Source organism: Onthophagus taurus, chromosome 3 (assembly GCF_036711975.1).
Source record: "Onthophagus taurus isolate NC chromosome 3, IU_Otau_3.0, whole genome shotgun sequence".
Taxonomy (NCBI): Eukaryota; Metazoa; Arthropoda; class Insecta; order Coleoptera; family Scarabaeidae; genus Onthophagus; species Onthophagus taurus.
In genome coordinates this window covers 3,698,980-3,717,710 of record NC_091968.1, presented here as the reverse complement: position 1 = coordinate 3,717,710, position 18,731 = coordinate 3,698,980, and the positions used below count along the sequence as shown (strand labels likewise).

The 18,731-nt window shown below is 33.3% G+C and overlaps 1 protein-coding gene and 1 long non-coding RNA gene across 3 annotated transcripts in view; one reads left to right on the top strand and one right to left on the bottom strand.

Annotated features, from left to right (window-relative positions):
* Window positions 1–18,731, bottom strand: part of LOC111418340 (discs large 1) — a 439,942-nt gene that overhangs the window by 289,749 nt on the left and 131,462 nt on the right. The window lies entirely within an intron of this gene.
* LOC139429275 (uncharacterized) lies at window positions 12,101–13,726 on the top strand. Its single transcript, XR_011639957.1, has 6 exons — window positions 12,101–12,346; window positions 12,427–12,555; window positions 12,611–12,802; window positions 12,869–13,173; window positions 13,234–13,396; window positions 13,447–13,726. It is a non-coding gene; the product is annotated as an uncharacterized lncRNA (long non-coding RNA).

Sequence of the window (18,731 nt, the reverse complement as noted above, 5' to 3'; positions counted from 1 at the left end):
TGCATTAATGTTACCCCGCGAACGTGTAACCGGCTGCAAACTAACTTTTAGCGTTGACTGCCGAAAACTGTTCAAAATTGTTAACGCGTTGCCGCAACCGTTTTAATTACGAAATTAAGAGGTTTAGATAAACACGTAACATTTCATAAATTTATGGCAAATTTGATAATAATTTTTTTAATTAAAATAATATTTCAGTTTGGAGGAGAAAATCGATTCATTTCCTTCTAAAATTGGGCCACTGTTGCAATTCCCACAAAAAGAGCCTCGATTTTTCTATCCAGATATACACTTCCTTATTTACTTTTAGAACCTTTAAATTAATATTCCTAAATTCCTGTACCATTTTATGATGCTAGCAGAAGTCTGGTTATTGCTGTTGGAAAGCAAGATACTATCAATGGATGATTAGATACTGCTGGTAGAAAACTAGATGCTGATGGCAGAAGACTAAATACTGATGGCAGAAGAAAAATACGTTTGGAAAAGACTAAATATTACTCTCTCCGTCCAGAAATAAGTGTCCGATATCGATTTTTCTTTGCCCAAAAATAAGTGTCCGATTTACTTAAAAATTAATTTATTGAAACTTAACTACAAATATCGTTTCTAAGAAACCTTAATTTCGAAATTAAGAGATTTAGATAAGCACACGTAACATTTCATAAATTTATGACAAATTTGATAATAATTTCTTTAATTAAAATAATATTTCAATTCGGTGGTGATTAAAAGAAAATGAACAAGACAATAAAAAAATATTAAATCCACAAATTCTCGCTTCATTTCCTTCTAAAATTGGACCTCTGTTGTAATTCCCACAAAAAGAGCCTCGATTTCTCTACCCAGATCACGTTGTGCTCAATGTAAAGGATTTCAAATTGCAGTCGTCAGATGGGAATGCCGAGGGAATCGCTCTTCCAGATCGCTTTTTTACGTACCCGATGACCCCCTTTTATTTTCTTTACAAGCGTCCGAACCGTTGGGAGCATTATTCAACTAGAAATCGAGGTTTTTCAGTCACTAACTGAAAATGACCAACTCAGCGAAAATTTTACTATAAAACGTTAACTTATCAGAATCTGTTGCATTTTTTTATTGGGTTGAATAAATATCAACGGCAGGTGCAGATGCGGAATAAAATAAAAACTTATTTACTTTTAAAATCTTTAAATTAGTATTCGTAAAGTCCAGTACCATTTTATGGTGGTAGCAGAAGTCTGCTTATTGCTGTTGGAAAGCAAGATACTATCAATGGATGATAGATACTGATGGCAGAAGACTAAATACTGTTAGAAAACATTAAACACTGTTGGCAAAAGAACTAAATACTGATGGCAGAAGACTAAATATTACTGATAAAAGATTAAATACTGTTGGAAAACACTAAATACTGATGGCAGAAGACAAAATACTTTTGAAAAAGACTAAGTGTGGAATGCCGAGGGAATCGCTCTTCTAGATCAGTTTTTACGTACCCGATGACTCCCTTTTATTTTCTTTAAAACGTCCGAACCGTCGGTCGGGAGCATTATTCAACTGGAAATCGAGGTTTTTCAGTCATTAACTGAAAATGACCGATTCAACGAAAATTTTATAACAAAACGTTAACTTATCAGAATCTGTTGCATTTTTTTTATTGGGTTGAATAAATATCAACGGCAGGTGCAGATGCGGAATAAAGTAAAAACTTATTTACTTTTAAATTCTTTAAATTAGTATTCGTAAAGTCCAATACCATTTTATGATGGTAGCAGAAGTTAGCTTATTGCTGTTGGAAAGCAAGATACTATCAATGGATGAGAGATACTGATGGTAGGAGACTAGATACTGATGGCAGAAGACTAAATACCGTTAAAAAAGACTAAATACTATTGGAAAAGACTAAATACTGTTGGAAAACATTAAACACTGTTGGCAAAAGAACTAAATACTGCTGACAGAAGACTAAATATTGCTGGTAAAAGATTGAATTCTGTTGGATAAGACTAAATACTGATGGCAGAAGACTAAATATTGCTGGTAAAAGATTAAATAGTGTTGGAAAAGATTAAATACTGATGGCAGTCGACAAAATACTGTTGGAAAAGACTAAATATGGAATGCCGAGGGAATCGCTCTTCTAGATCACTTTTTACGTACCCAATGACCCCCTTTTATTTTCTTTACAAACGTCCGAACCGTCGGGGGCATTATTCAACTGGAAATCGATGTTTTTCAGTCATTAACTGAAAATGACCGATTCGACGAAAATTTTACATCAAAACGTTAACTTATCAGAATATGTTGCATTTTTTTATTGGGTTGAATAAATATCAACGGCAGGTGCAGATGCAGAATAAAAGAAAAACTTATTTACTTTTAAACTCTTTAAATTATTATTCGTAAAGTCCACTACCATTTTATGATGGTAGCAGAAGTCTGCTTTTTGCTATTGGAAAGCAAAATACTATCAATGGGTGATAGATATTAATGGTAGAAGCCTAGATACTGAAGGCAGAAGACTAAATACTGTTAGAAAAGATTAAATACTATTCTAAAAGATTAAATACTGTTGGAAAGCATTAAACACTGTTGGCAAAAAAACTAAATACTGCTGACAGAACACTAAATATTGCTGGTAATAGATTAAATACAGTTGGAAAACACTAAATACTGATGGTATAAGACAAAATACTTTTGGAAAAGACTAAGTATGGAATGCCGAGGGAATCGCTCTTCTAGATCACTTTTTACGTACCCCATGACCCCCTTTTATTTTCTTTACAAACGTTCGAACCGCAGGGGGGGGGCATTATTTAACTGGAAATCGAGCTTTTTCAGTCATTAACTGAAAATGACCAACTCAGCGAAAATTTTACAACAAAACGTTAACTTATCAGAATCTGTTGCATTTTCTTTATTGGGTTGAATAAATATCAACGGCAGGTGCAGATGTGGAATAAAATAAAAACTTATATACTTTTAAAATCTTTAAATTAATATTCGTAAAGTCCAGTACCATTTTATGATGATAGCAGAAGTCTGCTTATTGCTGTTGGGAAGCAAGATACTATCAATGGATGATAGATACTGATGATAGAAGACAAAATACTGATGGCAGAAGACTAAATACTGTTAGAAAAGACTAAATATTATTGGATAAGACTAAATACAGCCGCTCCTGAATGGTAGGGTAGATACGATTCCAACGCGTTTTATCTTCGAACGATCGTATGAAATAAAGGTAGGAGAACAATCCAGATCTGACGAAACTGTTCTCCAATTATGGGTGGACGGATCTCGTAGGGAAACTGGCTCTGGTGTTTCGGTTTATTCCGTCGAACTAACAATAAAAATTTCTAAACCGCTGGGAATTTGGCCCACCGCGCTCCAAGCGGAGCTGGTGGCCATTTTTCTGGCGGTTGAGGAAATTTCCAAAAAAATTAGTAACAAAAAAATTATAATATATTCTGATTGCTCGGGCGTTACCGCTGTTCATCCTCGTTGCTTCAGGACTGCCATAACAATCTTTGTGAGGCAGCCGCTAGCAATGAGATTACGATCTGCTGGACAAAGGGTCATTCGGGAAATAAGCTTCATGACATGGTGGACAAACTGGCAAGGAAAGCTGCAGGCGAACCTCCGGGATCGCCGGAACCATACATTGCCCCATCAATAAGGTCTTTAATAGAGCTTCAAAAAGAGGAAACAAGTAAGAAGTTTCTAAACTACTGGGACAGGACACCAGGATGTCGCCAAGCCAAGGAGGCTCTGATGTACTCTGATCCTAAACAAACAGATTTATTTATGAGGCTGTCCAAGACACTGGCATCTACAGAAGCACTTACTGAACATGGGAATAAGTGACACCGACATCTGCAGAGGATGCGGTGAGAAGGAGGAATCAGCGGAACACATTTTATGCGACTCCAAACATTAAGGTTAGCCATTTTTGGAGATATCCAGATTAGCATGAGTGGAATCTGGGCAGCACAACCAGGACAAATTCTAGCCTTTGCCTCCAAGGTAATATGGCTGGAAGGACCCTAATGCTGACCAAATGAGGGAAGTAAGTACAAGGGATCTGCTGAGGTCAAAGTGCTGCGGGCGGTTCAACCTGCCTTCCCGCGCATCCAGAATCCAGAGACTAAGTACCGTTGGAAACCATTAAACACTGTTGGCAAAAAAATCTGAATACTGCTGATAGAAGACTAAATATTGCTGGTAAAAGATTAAATACTGTTGAAAAAGACTAAATACTGATGGCAGAAGAATAAATATTGCCGGTAAAAGATTAAATAGTGTTGGAAAAGACAAAATACTGATGGCAGTAGACTAAATACTTTTGAAAAAGACTAAATATGGAATGCCGAAGGAATCGCACTTCTCGATCACTTTTTACGTACGCGATGACCCCCTTTTATTTTCTTTACAAACGTCTGAACTGTCGGGGGCATTATTCAACTGGGAATCGAAGTTTTCCAGTTATTAACTGAAAATGACCAATTCGACGAAAATTTTACAACAAAACGTTAACTTATCATAAATATCAACGGCAGGTGCAGATGCAGAATAAAATAAAAACTTATTTATTTTTAAAATCTTTAAATTAGTATTCGTAAAGTTCAGTACCATTTTATGATGGTAGCAGAAGTCTTCTTATTGCTGTTGGAAAGCAAGGTACTATCAATGGATGATAGATACTGATAGTAGAAGACTAGATACTGATGGCAGAAAACTAAATACTGTTAGAAAAGACTAAATGCTATTGGAAAAGACTAAATACTGTTGGAAAACATTAAACACTGTTGGCAAAAAAACTAAATACTGCTGACAGAAGACTAAATATTGCTGGTAAAAGATTAAATACTGTTGGAAAAGACTAAATACTGATGGCAGAAGACTAAATATTGTTGGTAAAAGATTAAATAGTGTTGGAAAAGACTAAATACTGATGGCAGAAAACAAAATACTTTTAGAAAAGACTAAATATGGAATGCCGATGGAATCACTCTTCTAGGTCACTTTTTACGTACCCGATGACTCCATTTTATTTTCTTTACAAACGTCCGAACCGTTGGTGGCATTATTCAACTGGAAATCGAGGTTTTTCAGTCATTACCTAAAAATAACCGACTCAACGAAAATTTTACAACAAAGCGTTATTAGAATCTGTTGCATTTTTTTTATTGACGATTTAATTTTTTATTGGGTTGAATAAATGTCAACGGCAGGTGCAGACGCGGAATAAAATAAAAACGTGGACGCTTGGACGTTTGGAGTTTTTTAGTTTTTGTCTGTTTGGGATTTATGGCACGCACGCTAATGAAACTGTAAATTTATTTTGAAATGCAACGGAAAAGCATCACGTGTATATTTCATTGGGTTTTCATCGAATAAAAAGGTACTTTTCCGATTACTGGATGCCTCGGAGAGTTGACAGCCGCTGGCAAAGTTGCAAAACCCATCTATCAGTTGAATAGAAATAGTTGGAAAGTTAAAACAAGAAAAGCGCTTTCGTCTTCGAACGGAATGAGAGAGAAGTTTAAGTAATTAATATCGAAGGAAGTAATTAAGAAATGAGCGGAGCTCTTCACATCCGATCTCGTTCTAGAAATTCACGAATATATAGATAGTAGTACTAACGTTGTTCCATTTAATGACGCTCGCTTGACGCCCGCATCTTGTTGCTTGCTCCACCGTTAATTTGCATTCCCGGCGGCTCAATGGATCACGGGGCAATTCCCATATGTAAATTTTCGACGATGAGAGACGCAGATACCGTTACGGAATTGTTAATATTCGCCCACACCTGTCACCGTTAATCCGTAAGCCAAACGTGACGCGCCTCCAATACTTATTTCAGAAACCGTCCCTGAAAATTATTCACGCGTAGATTTCGTTTAATCGACGAAAAAAACGCTATAGAATTCCCGAGTAATTTAGATAAGGGTCCCAAGTAATTGCGAACCGGTTTCTACAAAAACCTAATTAAGAAATCAACGGGGTACCCGGTTGAATCAGAATTGTTCAGGCTGAATTTTAAGTATTCGTTTCAAAAAAACACGAAATGTAAATTTTAACTGGGCGAAAAAGTTACACATCTGTTCAAACAGATAAATTAATTTGATTTTTATAACAATTCCAAAATGAAAGGTTTTTTGTTTCATTTTTTTTTATCGAATGAAAGTTGGACAGAATAACGATTGTTATTTGATGCGAGAAATTAAATATTAGCTGAAAATTGCAAATCTAGTGGAAATGGCGTTATTAAATAAACCTCCTTATTTACTTTTAGAATCATTAAACTAATATTCTTAAATTCCATTACCATTTTATGATGGCAACAGAAGTCTGGTTATTGCTGTTGGAAAGCTAGATACTATCAATGGATGATTAGATACTACTGCTGGAAAACTAGATACTGTAATGTTTTTCCAAATGAACCGCAAATAGTCCCTCTTCTTTTGAAAAGAATTATTTTAATGAAAACAACATTACTAAATTTTGTAATAATTTGTTTTTTTATTAAATTGAAAAAAATTGAAATATTTAAACAGAATTGTCGAATTATCTCAGGGTTAAAGGCAGGTTCTGGTAATACTGTCAAGACAAACATGTGCACAACTTAAGGTGCAATCAAATTGAGATGTTGTCGACAAAATTAACAAAATATACTGATTATATAAACAAATATTCTAAATTAGTTGATTCGAAATAATATTTATCAACTCGGATATGTTATGGTCTTAAACAACTCGTCAAATATTAAATTAATTAGAAAATTGTAATCGTAATCTCAAAATTTATATTGAACTTATCAAGAACTTCTCGTATTGAAGGTAAGAAGAGTCTTTTTCTTTAAAAAATGTATCAACAAAAACAATAAATTATAAAAAAAAAATAACTTAGTGTGGCTATGGGGTATTAGCCAACATAATAATACAATAATTATAAAATTAACTTTTGGCAGACTTTTTATTTTGCGTCTGTTCTGTTTTGCTTCAAAAACAATTGTGTGGCAAATATAAAAATAATAACAAATGAAAATACATTTTGTTTTTAAATGGAGCTGCTGCCACAGCACGCTACATCCACTTCCCCTCCTATAAAGAAAGAACAGAAAGAGGGATAACATTTAGGCAAAAATTTGAATCAAAATTTAAAATGTACTTTTTTAGTTTCATTAATTATTAAATTGTTGACTTCAGGAGAAACGTTTTCGTTCAGAAAGAAAGCCGGTTTCAGCAAATCGAGGCTTACATTTATTTCTTTACTGTCATTCAATACAACGAAAAATTTTGAAAATCTCTTCAACACTTTGAAGGGACCTTCGTACCTAGGAGACAACGTAGGTTTAATTCCAGTAATTGTAATAAATACAAAGTTTGACCTGAATAATTCTTTGTAAACAAAAGGTTTTTGGCTGGAATGTATGGTTGACTGAACTGGTTTAATGTCAGCAAAAGATGATTTTAAACGTGATAATAATGGTTCAGTTTCAATTGATGGTTCGGTAGGTAAGAAAAATTCTCCTGGTAATCTGAGTTGCTGACCATAAACCAATTCAGCGGATGAGCAATCTAAATGCTCCTTTAGGGATGACCTGAGACCTAGGAGAATCAAAGGCAAGTCATTGTTCCATCTAGTAGAATTACCTCGAGCAATAATCGCTGATTTCAAAGTACGGTGAAATCGTTTAATCATACCGTTACTTTGTGGGTGATAAGCAGATGTGTGTATTTGATGAGTACCTAAAAATAATTGGAATTTTGAAAATAATAGTGATTTGAATTGTCGTCCTTGATCGTGAGTGATCATGGTAGGAATACCGAAACGGCTGAAGTAATGCCTGAAAAGAGTATCTGCAATAGAGGCTGCAGAGATATCTTTTAGAGGAAAAGCCTCTGGCCACCGTGTGAAACGCTCAATGACTGTGAGCAGATAAGTACATCCAAGAGATGGAACAAGTGGGCCAACCAAATCAATGTGAATGTGTTCAAATCGAACTTTTGGAACTTTGATTTTGAGAATTGGCGATTTTGTATGCCTTTGTATCTTAACTTTCGGGCATTGTAAACATGATTTTGTCCAAATACGAATTTGTTTTGACATATGAGGCCAAAAGAATTTTGTTTTTATTAAATGAATGGTTGCTCGAATGCCAGGGTGAGATAAACCATGAAATTTTTGTATAACTATTTCTCTAAATTGCTGCGGAATGTAGATTCGCGGAGATTCCGTTGATATTTCACACCATAAGTTGATATCAGGTAGCGTTGTGGGTTATAGCAATAACTGATAGGGTGTTGTAGTGTGAGTGTGAGAAAATTGTTTATGTAGTAGGTTCGACAATTCGATATCTGTGACTTGAGCTTTGTAAAGTGTAAGTGTGTCGGGGTACTGAGAATTTAGGGATTCAATATTTGTCCTTTACAAACCGTCTGCAACAATATTGGAATTTCCCTTAATGTATCTCACATCGGATGTATATTGTGTTATGTAATTTAGGTACCTGGTTTGTCGTGGTGTTTTTTCTGTTGATGAAAATATTGCCGTAGTTATAGGTTTGTGGTCGGTGAAAACTGTAAAATTGTTTCCGTGTAGGAAATGATTAAAAAATTTTATGGCAGAATATATTGCCAATAGCTCTCTGTCGAACGTTGAATATTTAACTTGACTTGGAGAAAGTTTATGTGAATAAAATGCTAATGGTTGCGGTGTTTCATCAATAATTTGGCTCAGAACTGCTCCTATACCTGTATTAGAAGCGTCTGTGGTAAGTAACAGCGAAGCGTGAGGAGATGGATGAGCCAGAACGGTAGATTTCGTTAGAAGATCTTTAGCTGTTGCGAAGGAAATTTCATGTTCATCTGACCAAGATGTTATTAATTTTTGTTTAATTGAATAAAGCGATGATGAAAGATTATGAAGGGGTGATAAAATATTAGAAATGTTCGGTAAAAATCTATGATAAAAATTAATCATGCCCAAAAATCTTTGTAGTTCCTTCATGTTTTTGGTTTGGGAAATTTTGAAATAGCATCAATCCTAGACTTAGAAGGTTGAATACCATCGCTAGTGATATGATGGCTAAGAAAATCAATGGAAGTAACTCCAAAAACACATTTAGATGGTTGGATGTTGATATTGAATGTACTTAACCGTTCAAATAACTTCTCGAGATGTACATAATGTTCTTCTTCGTTATGACTTGCAATGAGAATGTCATCTAAATAAACGAATAAGAAGTTGAGACCCGAAAGAACTTCATTTATGAATCTCTGAAAGGTCTGAGCAGCATTACGGAGGCCAAAGGGCATACGAGTAAACTCGAAAAGACCAAAAGGAGTAGTGATAGCTGTCTTGGGAATGTCTTCTTCTTCCACCGGAATTTGATGATATGCCCTTACTAAATCCACTTGTGAAAAAATTTTGCATCCATTCAAATGTAAGTTGAAATCCTGAATATGTGGAAGGGGATATCGGTCCGGAATAGTAACGTTATTTAATTGTCGATAATCTCCACATGGTCTCCAATCATTGGAATCCTTTTTGGGGACCATGTGTAGAGGCGATGCTGTTGAAGAAGAAGAGGGTCGACATATTCCCATGGCTACCATCTGATCAAATTTCCTTTTGGCTATTGCGTGTTTATGTACATCTAAACGTCGAGGACGACAAAACGGTAAATGCGAATTAGTTATAATTTTGTGTGTTGTTTGATGTTTGACTGGTGAAGAAAAATCCGGTGTAAAGGTTAGTGATGGGAATGATTTTAAAAGGGTTGTATATATGGATTCGAAAGAAAAAAGTTTTGGTGTTGGTTCATTTGTTTTGATACTGGTACCAATTGAGTATAATTCTGTTTTTGAATCAATTAATCGTTTGTTTTTAACATCAACCAAGATACCCAATTTGTTTCTATGGGAACCTTGGAGGGCAAACTCAGAATAATATTTTCTTCGTGACAGGAACAGTTGGATTCAGGATTGAGAACCAATTTTTCTCTTCATTAGTGATGATGGTTTATTTATTTATTGGCTACCAGAAACGGAACCAATTGCTTTACTTGATCAGCAGCGAATTTAATCGTTTCTTCGAAATTATTGAACAGGAACGGATATTTTTCTTTAATAGGGACAGGATGAATTGTTTTTTCAGAGTTGAACAGGAACGGATATATTTTTTTAAACTCGTTAACACGTTGATTTAATTAATTTTCAGCAGAGCAAAAAAAATGTGTGTGTTTCTTTAGACAACAGGAAGCACACTCTTTTTGTTGATAAATTCCGTTTTTCGGATATTAAATTTCCAAATAACCTCTCCTGATTGGTTAAATTTATGGATTTGGAATTTGTGTCTTAGTTTTTTCAATGTAGCCAACTTTGACATTTGAAATGTCTCTAATTCAATTTGTCAAATTATTAATTAAATTTTTAAAATTATTTATAATTATGCGTGATATTTCGTAATTTTGATGCTCTTTTAAATCAATTTTCAAATATCCATTCATTTTCTTCTGATCTCAACGATAAATTTTCCAATATGTTCAAATTAATTTTGTAAATTTTCATCCAAATTTAATTATTCCATATAAATATTAATTATTTTCTTTGTTAACCAAGTTAAGTTTATCGTTCTAAATAGGTTTGATCCGGGTAGATAAAGATTTAAAAAAATAATTTTGAAAAATTTAAATTGAGGTTATCTTTAAAATTACTTCGCATCGACTTTACAAGTGAAAGTTTAGGATTAGAACATTAAAGAACAATAAAATGTACCGAAATTCACTAGCGTATAGTATTTAACATTATTTTATAATTGTTCAAAAAAAACTCTTCTACGATCAATACGATAATCAAACAAGACTAAACTACTGGGTAAACGGTTATTATTACAATACTGATGGCAGAAGACTAAATACTGTTAGAAAAGACTAAATACTGCTGACAGAAGACTAAATATTGCTGGTAAAAGATTAAATACTGTTGGAAAAGACTAAATACTGTTAGAAAAGACTAAATTCTGTTGTCAGAAGACTAGATACTGCTGACAGGAGACTAAAAACTGCTGACATAAGACTAACTACTATTGGAAATGCTTAATAGCAATTGAAACGACAATTGAAACAGTCACGGGAGTTAGACTACCGCACTGAGAAAAATGATATGGAAAATTGAACTAAATCAATTTAGTTGTTAGACAAATAGTCATTTATGCTAGAAAATTTATTCATTTACCTAACGTAATTTAGCTGACATATACAATTCTAATTAGTCAAATTTATGATAGTTAATTTATCTATTTACTGAGGTGATATAACTAATTTTTAGAAAAAGAAACTACATCGTGGAAACTAGTTGATAAGTCTAGTTGTTGAGTAGTTTAGTTACCTTTTAGCTTAGTCTGAATTTCTATATACATTTAACAATGAAATATTTTATCTAAATGGACAAATGTACTATTATTAAATACTTTATTTAAATGTATTTTAGTCGTTTTGTCTACCTGTTATCACCGTTACATCGATCGTTTATAGAAAACATTTCTTAATACAAAAATTGTTTTTTCATCATCGAAAACGATCGATAAAGTATCTGTTTTTGAGGATTCGCAACCAACTTACAGTTACAAACTTTCTTCCTTATTACAGTTACAAACCTGTAAGACTGTACTCTTGTTTTGTTAGAGGGAAGTCCACTAATATTAATACGTTTTGTGGTACTCTCAGTCGTCACAAGTCGTCATTAACGTGTTCAGGTATTCGGAGTGTTTTTACGATTTGGTAAGAAATAAAAATGGATGTGCAAGTTCAAGATACTGTAACTACTTTGTTACAGCAGTGGGAATTACACGTATTAATTCCAGATTTTCAAGGCAAGTATTTTACTATGTTTTCAATTATATTGTAATATTAACTTATTATAATTTCATTATATCATTATAAATTTCACAGAACGTGGGAAATCCCCGCGTTATATGGGAGAAAACACGTGTTATACAGAGACATGAAATTGCATAGTATGAAAACGCGTTATAAGAGTACCGTGTTAAATGGGGAATCACTGTACTTTGTTTTTTGTATGTACAATCAGAAAAAGAGAAATAAATTTTTTTTTCATCGGTATTGAATCCGGATTATCGACGGACCGGATTTTTGACGGCAGACATGTTACTTGTAGTTGTATAAGTGTTTTAAATGCAGCTCTGTATATGGTATGTGTTATGTTACAGCCAAAGGAATAGACATCGACGTCCTTGCAGAACTACTACCAACGATATTGATCATTTAATTCCTGCAGAACAATTCGGTCTACGAATTAAATTTAGAAAAAAACTTTTTGTGTGGAAACAACTCAACGTAAGTTGACAGCTATAATCTATAAGTGTCATGATTATGCCACAATCTATAAGTTTATTTTCTTTAAATGCTTTTTATAGGGATTAACAACACCCCTGGCAAGTACAATTACTGCATCGAATTCATCATCATCAACAGGAAATAATTGGATAAATACTAATATAATAGATACAGATGAAAATGGTAATCCTGAAAATCAACCGATCTTTGTAAGTTGTTTTATATTCCAGTTTATTTCCTAAATCATAGATGTATTTATTTTAGAAGTTAGAAAATCTCTTATTAAAATCGGTTAGTGGTCAGTTAATTTTATCAGAATATAAAGTTAGTGGATTAAGTTCGAAAAATCGAAATATCCTTACCACGATAATCGTGGAGGATTGAACATCTGTAGATCGCCAATTGTGCCAAAATGTCGCAAAGGAAATAAAAAACCTATTCCCATTAGAATTGGAGGTACGTTTCCAAATTAATACTACCAGTACATGATTTTTTATGTTTTTAATTTCATGTGCCTTTCAGGTAACGTATTTGGGTACCAAAAAACAACGGGGAAAACTAATAGAAAAATATTATTCCCTTCGAAAGAAGTGTAAGCATTCGCTTTCTATCGGACAGAAAAGAAAAACGGGAAACGTTACTGATGCCTCTAACGAAGCAGATACTGATGAGGAGACGTTTGACATAAATACATTTAGCGATTATGAATGGTTAAAAAACAACTACTCCCCAAATGATATAGTGTTTGAAAAGTGGATAAGCACGTATAATGTTCGTCAAAAATAGCAAAATAGCCTATTTTAAAACAAAACATTGCTGTAGCACTGGTAAGTTGTTTCTTAGTTGTAGCAAAATGTATAAAATCATTAAAATAACTTAATTTTCAGATTGAATTAGATTTTGAAAAATTGCATCCAAAACGAAACACACTATTATTTTCCAAGTGGACGATATTTGACACCTTTATAAAAAATATATACCATAGAGATATAAAAGATAAAAAATCTCGCACACTTTTCAATTTATTACAGTCATCTAACTTAAATGAAGGTTTTTTTTGTATTTTTTGATTTGTTTTCTTATTTATATAGACATTTTAGATTCAAAAAATTACCTCTTAATTATAAATCTGAATGCCATACTTATTCCTGCTATAATTAAAACTGGACAAGACATTTACAGACCAACAATACTAGATGGCCAAGAAAGTTTCGCCTATTATTTAAAGGTATATTTAAAATTAATTTTTTATAATTATAATTTCTTTTATAGTTTGTGTTCTTGATAATATATGTATTCTTTATAGTTTAAGAAAATTAATTGTTGATATTTAGTGTAATTACTACAATATACTTTATAGATATATCTTGATAAAGTATCTAGTGATACGGATATGAATAATAAACATTAATAGACATTTTAAACACAAAAAATGATCAAAAGATTTACAATATTTTGATAAACGAACTATCGTCAATATTAAATTCAACTATTTGTAGTAGTTAATATAAATATATTATTATATAATACATCAAAACAATGTGGTAATAACACCTACCAACAATGGGATATTTTGACTACAAATCGTCGATATTACAGTGAAAAATTTAGGTACGACATCTATATTTAAGTAATAAAGCTATCTACTACCATTAATAATAAAAATAACATTAATAGTAAAAACATCTATTAATATTATATAATGAAACTAATTTTATTAGGTATTTATAAGATATATTTTTCGATCATTTATCTATCTTAAATTATCGAAATAGAATTAGTTTATATAACTAGTAGTAGTAGTTAGCTAATTTTTGACTATACATTCTAGATAATATGACTAAATTTTAGGTAGTTTTCCCACATTATTTTTCTCAGTGCGCAGGTAAACGCATTTACGCTAACTCCAAATAAGCAAATAATTACTTCCAGTTTAGAAGTTTATAACTATTTGAGATTAAGTGTGCTATTTGTACTACTGGAGATGATCAAAATTGAGCTTTTTACGACATACTTTTACCTAGCCGATTAAGAGAGCATAAAGAACAGCAAATAAGTTTGCCAAAAAGAAAAATACGTTGATAGTCCGAAATTTGCCATTCAAGGTGCTTTATTTTCCTCAAATTATATGATAATAAGAACAATACATGTTGCATTTTGCATTTTTCTCTCAACTCCATCTTTCTTGGAATTAATATACACTTGATATGTTATACAGGGTTAGTACAAAAGAATCATCGGATTTGACAAGGCCATAATTCAGAAAGTATGGCAGATAGAATATATTATGCGCATACTCAAGTCACATTCGCAGTTATCAAAATGGTGACTATGCAACAGAAAGCGTTTTGTGTATTAGAGTACGCGTATATCGACTGTTATAGTGTAACGTGTATTCCAAAGGGAATACCAAATTCAGGACATCAGATCATTCTACGATGGTATCGACAATTCTAGATCACAGATGTACTTGAGAAACGTAAAAGCACCGGCAGACCACGAGACATTCAGATATGGGGAACGGAAAATCCTCATGACATTATCCAACATGTAAGGGATTCTCAAAAATTGAATGTTTTCTGTGCCCTATCCCGCACAAAAATGTCTGGGCGGTTTTTGTTTCATGAAAAAACTGTGTATGTCGTACATCGGTATGTTACAATTGTGATTATTTCCGCAAATGACGGATGATTCCAATAACTTTAAATACCAACAAGATGGAGCTTCCCCTCGCTGGCATAATAAAGTCCGTATATACCAAAACGAGGAACTCCCGCACCGTTGGATAAGCCGTCGACGTCGTGCTGAAGGAGATTTGGAATTGTTTGCGTGGTCTCCCAATTCTTCTGATCTTACACCGTGCGACCGAGACACATTGCAGCGTGTATGGGCTTAAGTTGACTATCGTTGCTACATCTGTCGTGTTACTCGAGGAGCCCACATAGAACATTTGTAATGTGCTAAAACTTGAGTATTTTCTCTATCTATAGACATGTCATTTACTATTCTATCTATAATACCAACTGAAATATAGCTTCGTCAAACCCAATGATTCTTTTGTACTAACTTTGTTGATGTCAGATTTAGATATATTACATATCAATAATTGATATAGGGTAATCTCTTTAGATAGTAATCAAAATAAATGTCATAAATGGAATTCTAGTTAAATGACTATATGAGAAAAATCGTTTAAAATAGGAAATTTCGTTGAAAAAGATGAGATCTCTTTGGGAATAAAGTTAAGTTTCATACGGATCGTTCGAAAGACAAGCAGCGGTAATCACCGGTAAAATTGAGATAACTCAATAGTCGTGAGGCAGATGGGAGTTGCGAGTGCGGAAGAAATTTGCCGAGTCGACTGCGGCGGAATTCGCCGTTCCCAGAACCCAAATTACTTCGGAAGACCGAGAACGAAACCCACCTTATCGCCAGGTTCGCGTCGCACTACCAATGTTAGTTCGCGAAATCTCGAGGAGTAACGTTCCAACTTTTCGGCTGTAATAACCGGATACAAGAAGTAAAAATAGATATATTACAAAAAAAAATATTTTACCTCTTCATGGTTAAGTTGTGTAGTTGAATTTTTATTCAGAAATGAAGTTGCGTATAAGTATGTGGGTCGACACGCCCTGTTCGTTTTAGATCCGAGTTCAAGCGAACGGAGACCGTATAAATTGGAAGTTTACAGGAAAGCGGAAGAGGCAGTAAAACGAGCTCGTTTTTATCTTCCGCTTTAGTAGGGGGGACGATTCCGCCGCATCATTTTCATAAAAATTTAATGTACACCGTGAATTTTGATATTATCGTTGGAGGCAATAAAAGATTACGATCGCGCTTCGGGCTATTTTAGGATTTTCACTCGTTTTGAATCAGTGTTGAAAAATTGTCTATATCATAATATTAATATTTATGTACGTGTAGTAAGTATTTTTTTATAGGATAATTTTTTTGGTTTATCGTCCCATAGATTTTACGATATCCATCGATGTTTATTGTTATCCATTATGTTTATTAACTGTTAGAAAAGATTAAATTCTGCTGGCAGAAGACTAAAAACTGCTGACAGAAGACCAAATACTTCTGGAAAAAGACTAAATACTGATGGTAAACATTAACTACTGTTGGCAGAAAACTAAATACTGCTTCAGAATGCTAAATACTGCTGACAGACGACTAAAAACTGCTAACATAAGACTAACTTCTGTTGTAAATGCTTAATACTGCTTGGAATAGTATTAAGAACTACCGCAGAATCTTTTTAAGGGAGACCAGGAATAAATATAACAATTGAAACTATTTAAACAATTCCCAGCAAATAATTACTCCCAGTTTAGAAATTTATAACTATTTTAGATTAACTTCTTATATCGCTTCTTATTAATGTTTTAAGTATTTTTTATAGAATAATTCGTCGCAGTGCAACGAAATACTGTTAGAAAAAACTAAATTCTGCTGGCAGAAACTACAAATTACTGACAGAAAACCAAATAATTCTGGAAGAAGACTAAATACTGATGGTAAACACAGGGAGAAGACAGCTGGTGCGTGTGGCAGAAACGAACAGCTCTTGAAATTTATTTTGCACCGCATCCTACTCCATTGCTCCGACATACAGCAGGAAATATTCTGTATATACTATATGAAGATTTATCAAGGGATGAATTACTGGAAAGATGTTTAGGTGGCCACACGCAAAACACAATTGAAAGCTTTAATTCCACAATTTAGTTCCTAAACATTTGCAGTCCGGACTAAAAGTCATCGAATTGGCATCGTACTTAGCCGCGGGCTTATTCAATGAAGGAAATTCATCTCTTCTGATGATCATGAACGAAGCAGGAATTGTAGGCACACAAAGATTCAATTACGCCGAACAAATAGTTCTAAACAGAATCGACGTAGTTCATTGGAGTCGAAGGGAGGTCGGCAAGCTCGAAAAGCACTGCTGCAGGCGCAAAATAAAGCCTATGAGGAAGAAAAAGGACTAATATATGGTGCTGAAATAGCGGATTAATCGGTGACTACTTTATATTATTGTTAACTTTTCTAAATTTCTAGTTTTTGAGATTTTTTTTTCAAACGGGTGTTTCTCAAAATGACGTATTTCACATTTGCGGGAACTCTAACTCAAAAAGTAACAAACCAATCATTATGAAAATTGATAGTATGATTCTTTATGAAATTACGAAATATATGAACCAACTTTTGAGATTATATTATTTTAAGAGTGTTTTTTTTGCATAATTAGTAAAAAGAAATGTGAAATTTTAAGTACATTTTTCCAACATCTGCAAATTTTTTAATTTTCGATACATTTATCTGCATTGAGGTTTATATTCTTAGAAAAAAAGTTATTAATCTAAAATGAAAAACTTTTTGATATCAAATGGAAATTGAAACGTCCAGCGGACTTCAGAGTATAACTTTGTTATTTTTCGATAAAATTATTCAAAAAAATTCACAAAAATTGTTCGAAATATAAACAAAATAATGTCAAAATTTGATTAAATTCTAATTAATTCTTCCCACCCAAAAAAAAATCCAAAAAATCAATGAAAATGAGCCTCCTAATGTGGTTTGCCCCCTTAAACAACTCCCAGCAAATAATTACTACTAAATTAGAAGTTTATAACTATTTTAGATTAAGTGTTTCTCCTTGTACTGCTGGAGATGATCAAAACCGAGTTGGAGACGATAAAAGATTACGATCTCGCTTCGGTCAGTTTTAGGATTTTCACACATTTTGAATCAGTGTTGAAAAATTGTCTATATCATAATAATGTTTATGTACATGTAGTGAGTATTTTTTTATAGGATAATTTTTTAGATTTATTACCCCATACATTTTACAATATCCATCGATGTTTATTGGCGTGAATAATCGTCGAAGCATAACGGTGCAGGTCGCAATGCAACGAAATACTGTTAAAAAAGACTAAATTCTGCTGGCAGAAGACTAAAAACTGCTGACAGAAGACCAAATACTTCTGGAAGAAGGCTAAGTACTGATGGTAAACATTAACTACTGTTGGCAGAAAACTAAATGCTGTTTGAAAACACCAAATACTGCTGACAAAAAACTAACTACTGTTGCAAATACTTAATACTGCTGGGAGCAGTATTGAGAACTACCGCAGAATCTTTTTAATGGAGAACAAGAATAAATATAACAATTGAAACGACAATTTAAACAATTCTGCTTTAAACAACTTCGAGCAAATAATTACTCCTAGTTTAGAAGTTTATAACTATTTTAGAGTAAGTGTTTCTCTTTGTACTGCTAGAGATGATCAAAACCGAGTTGGAGGCAATAAAAGATTAAGATCTCACTTCGGTCTATTTTAGGATTTTCACTCGTTTTGAATCAGTGTTGAAAAATTGT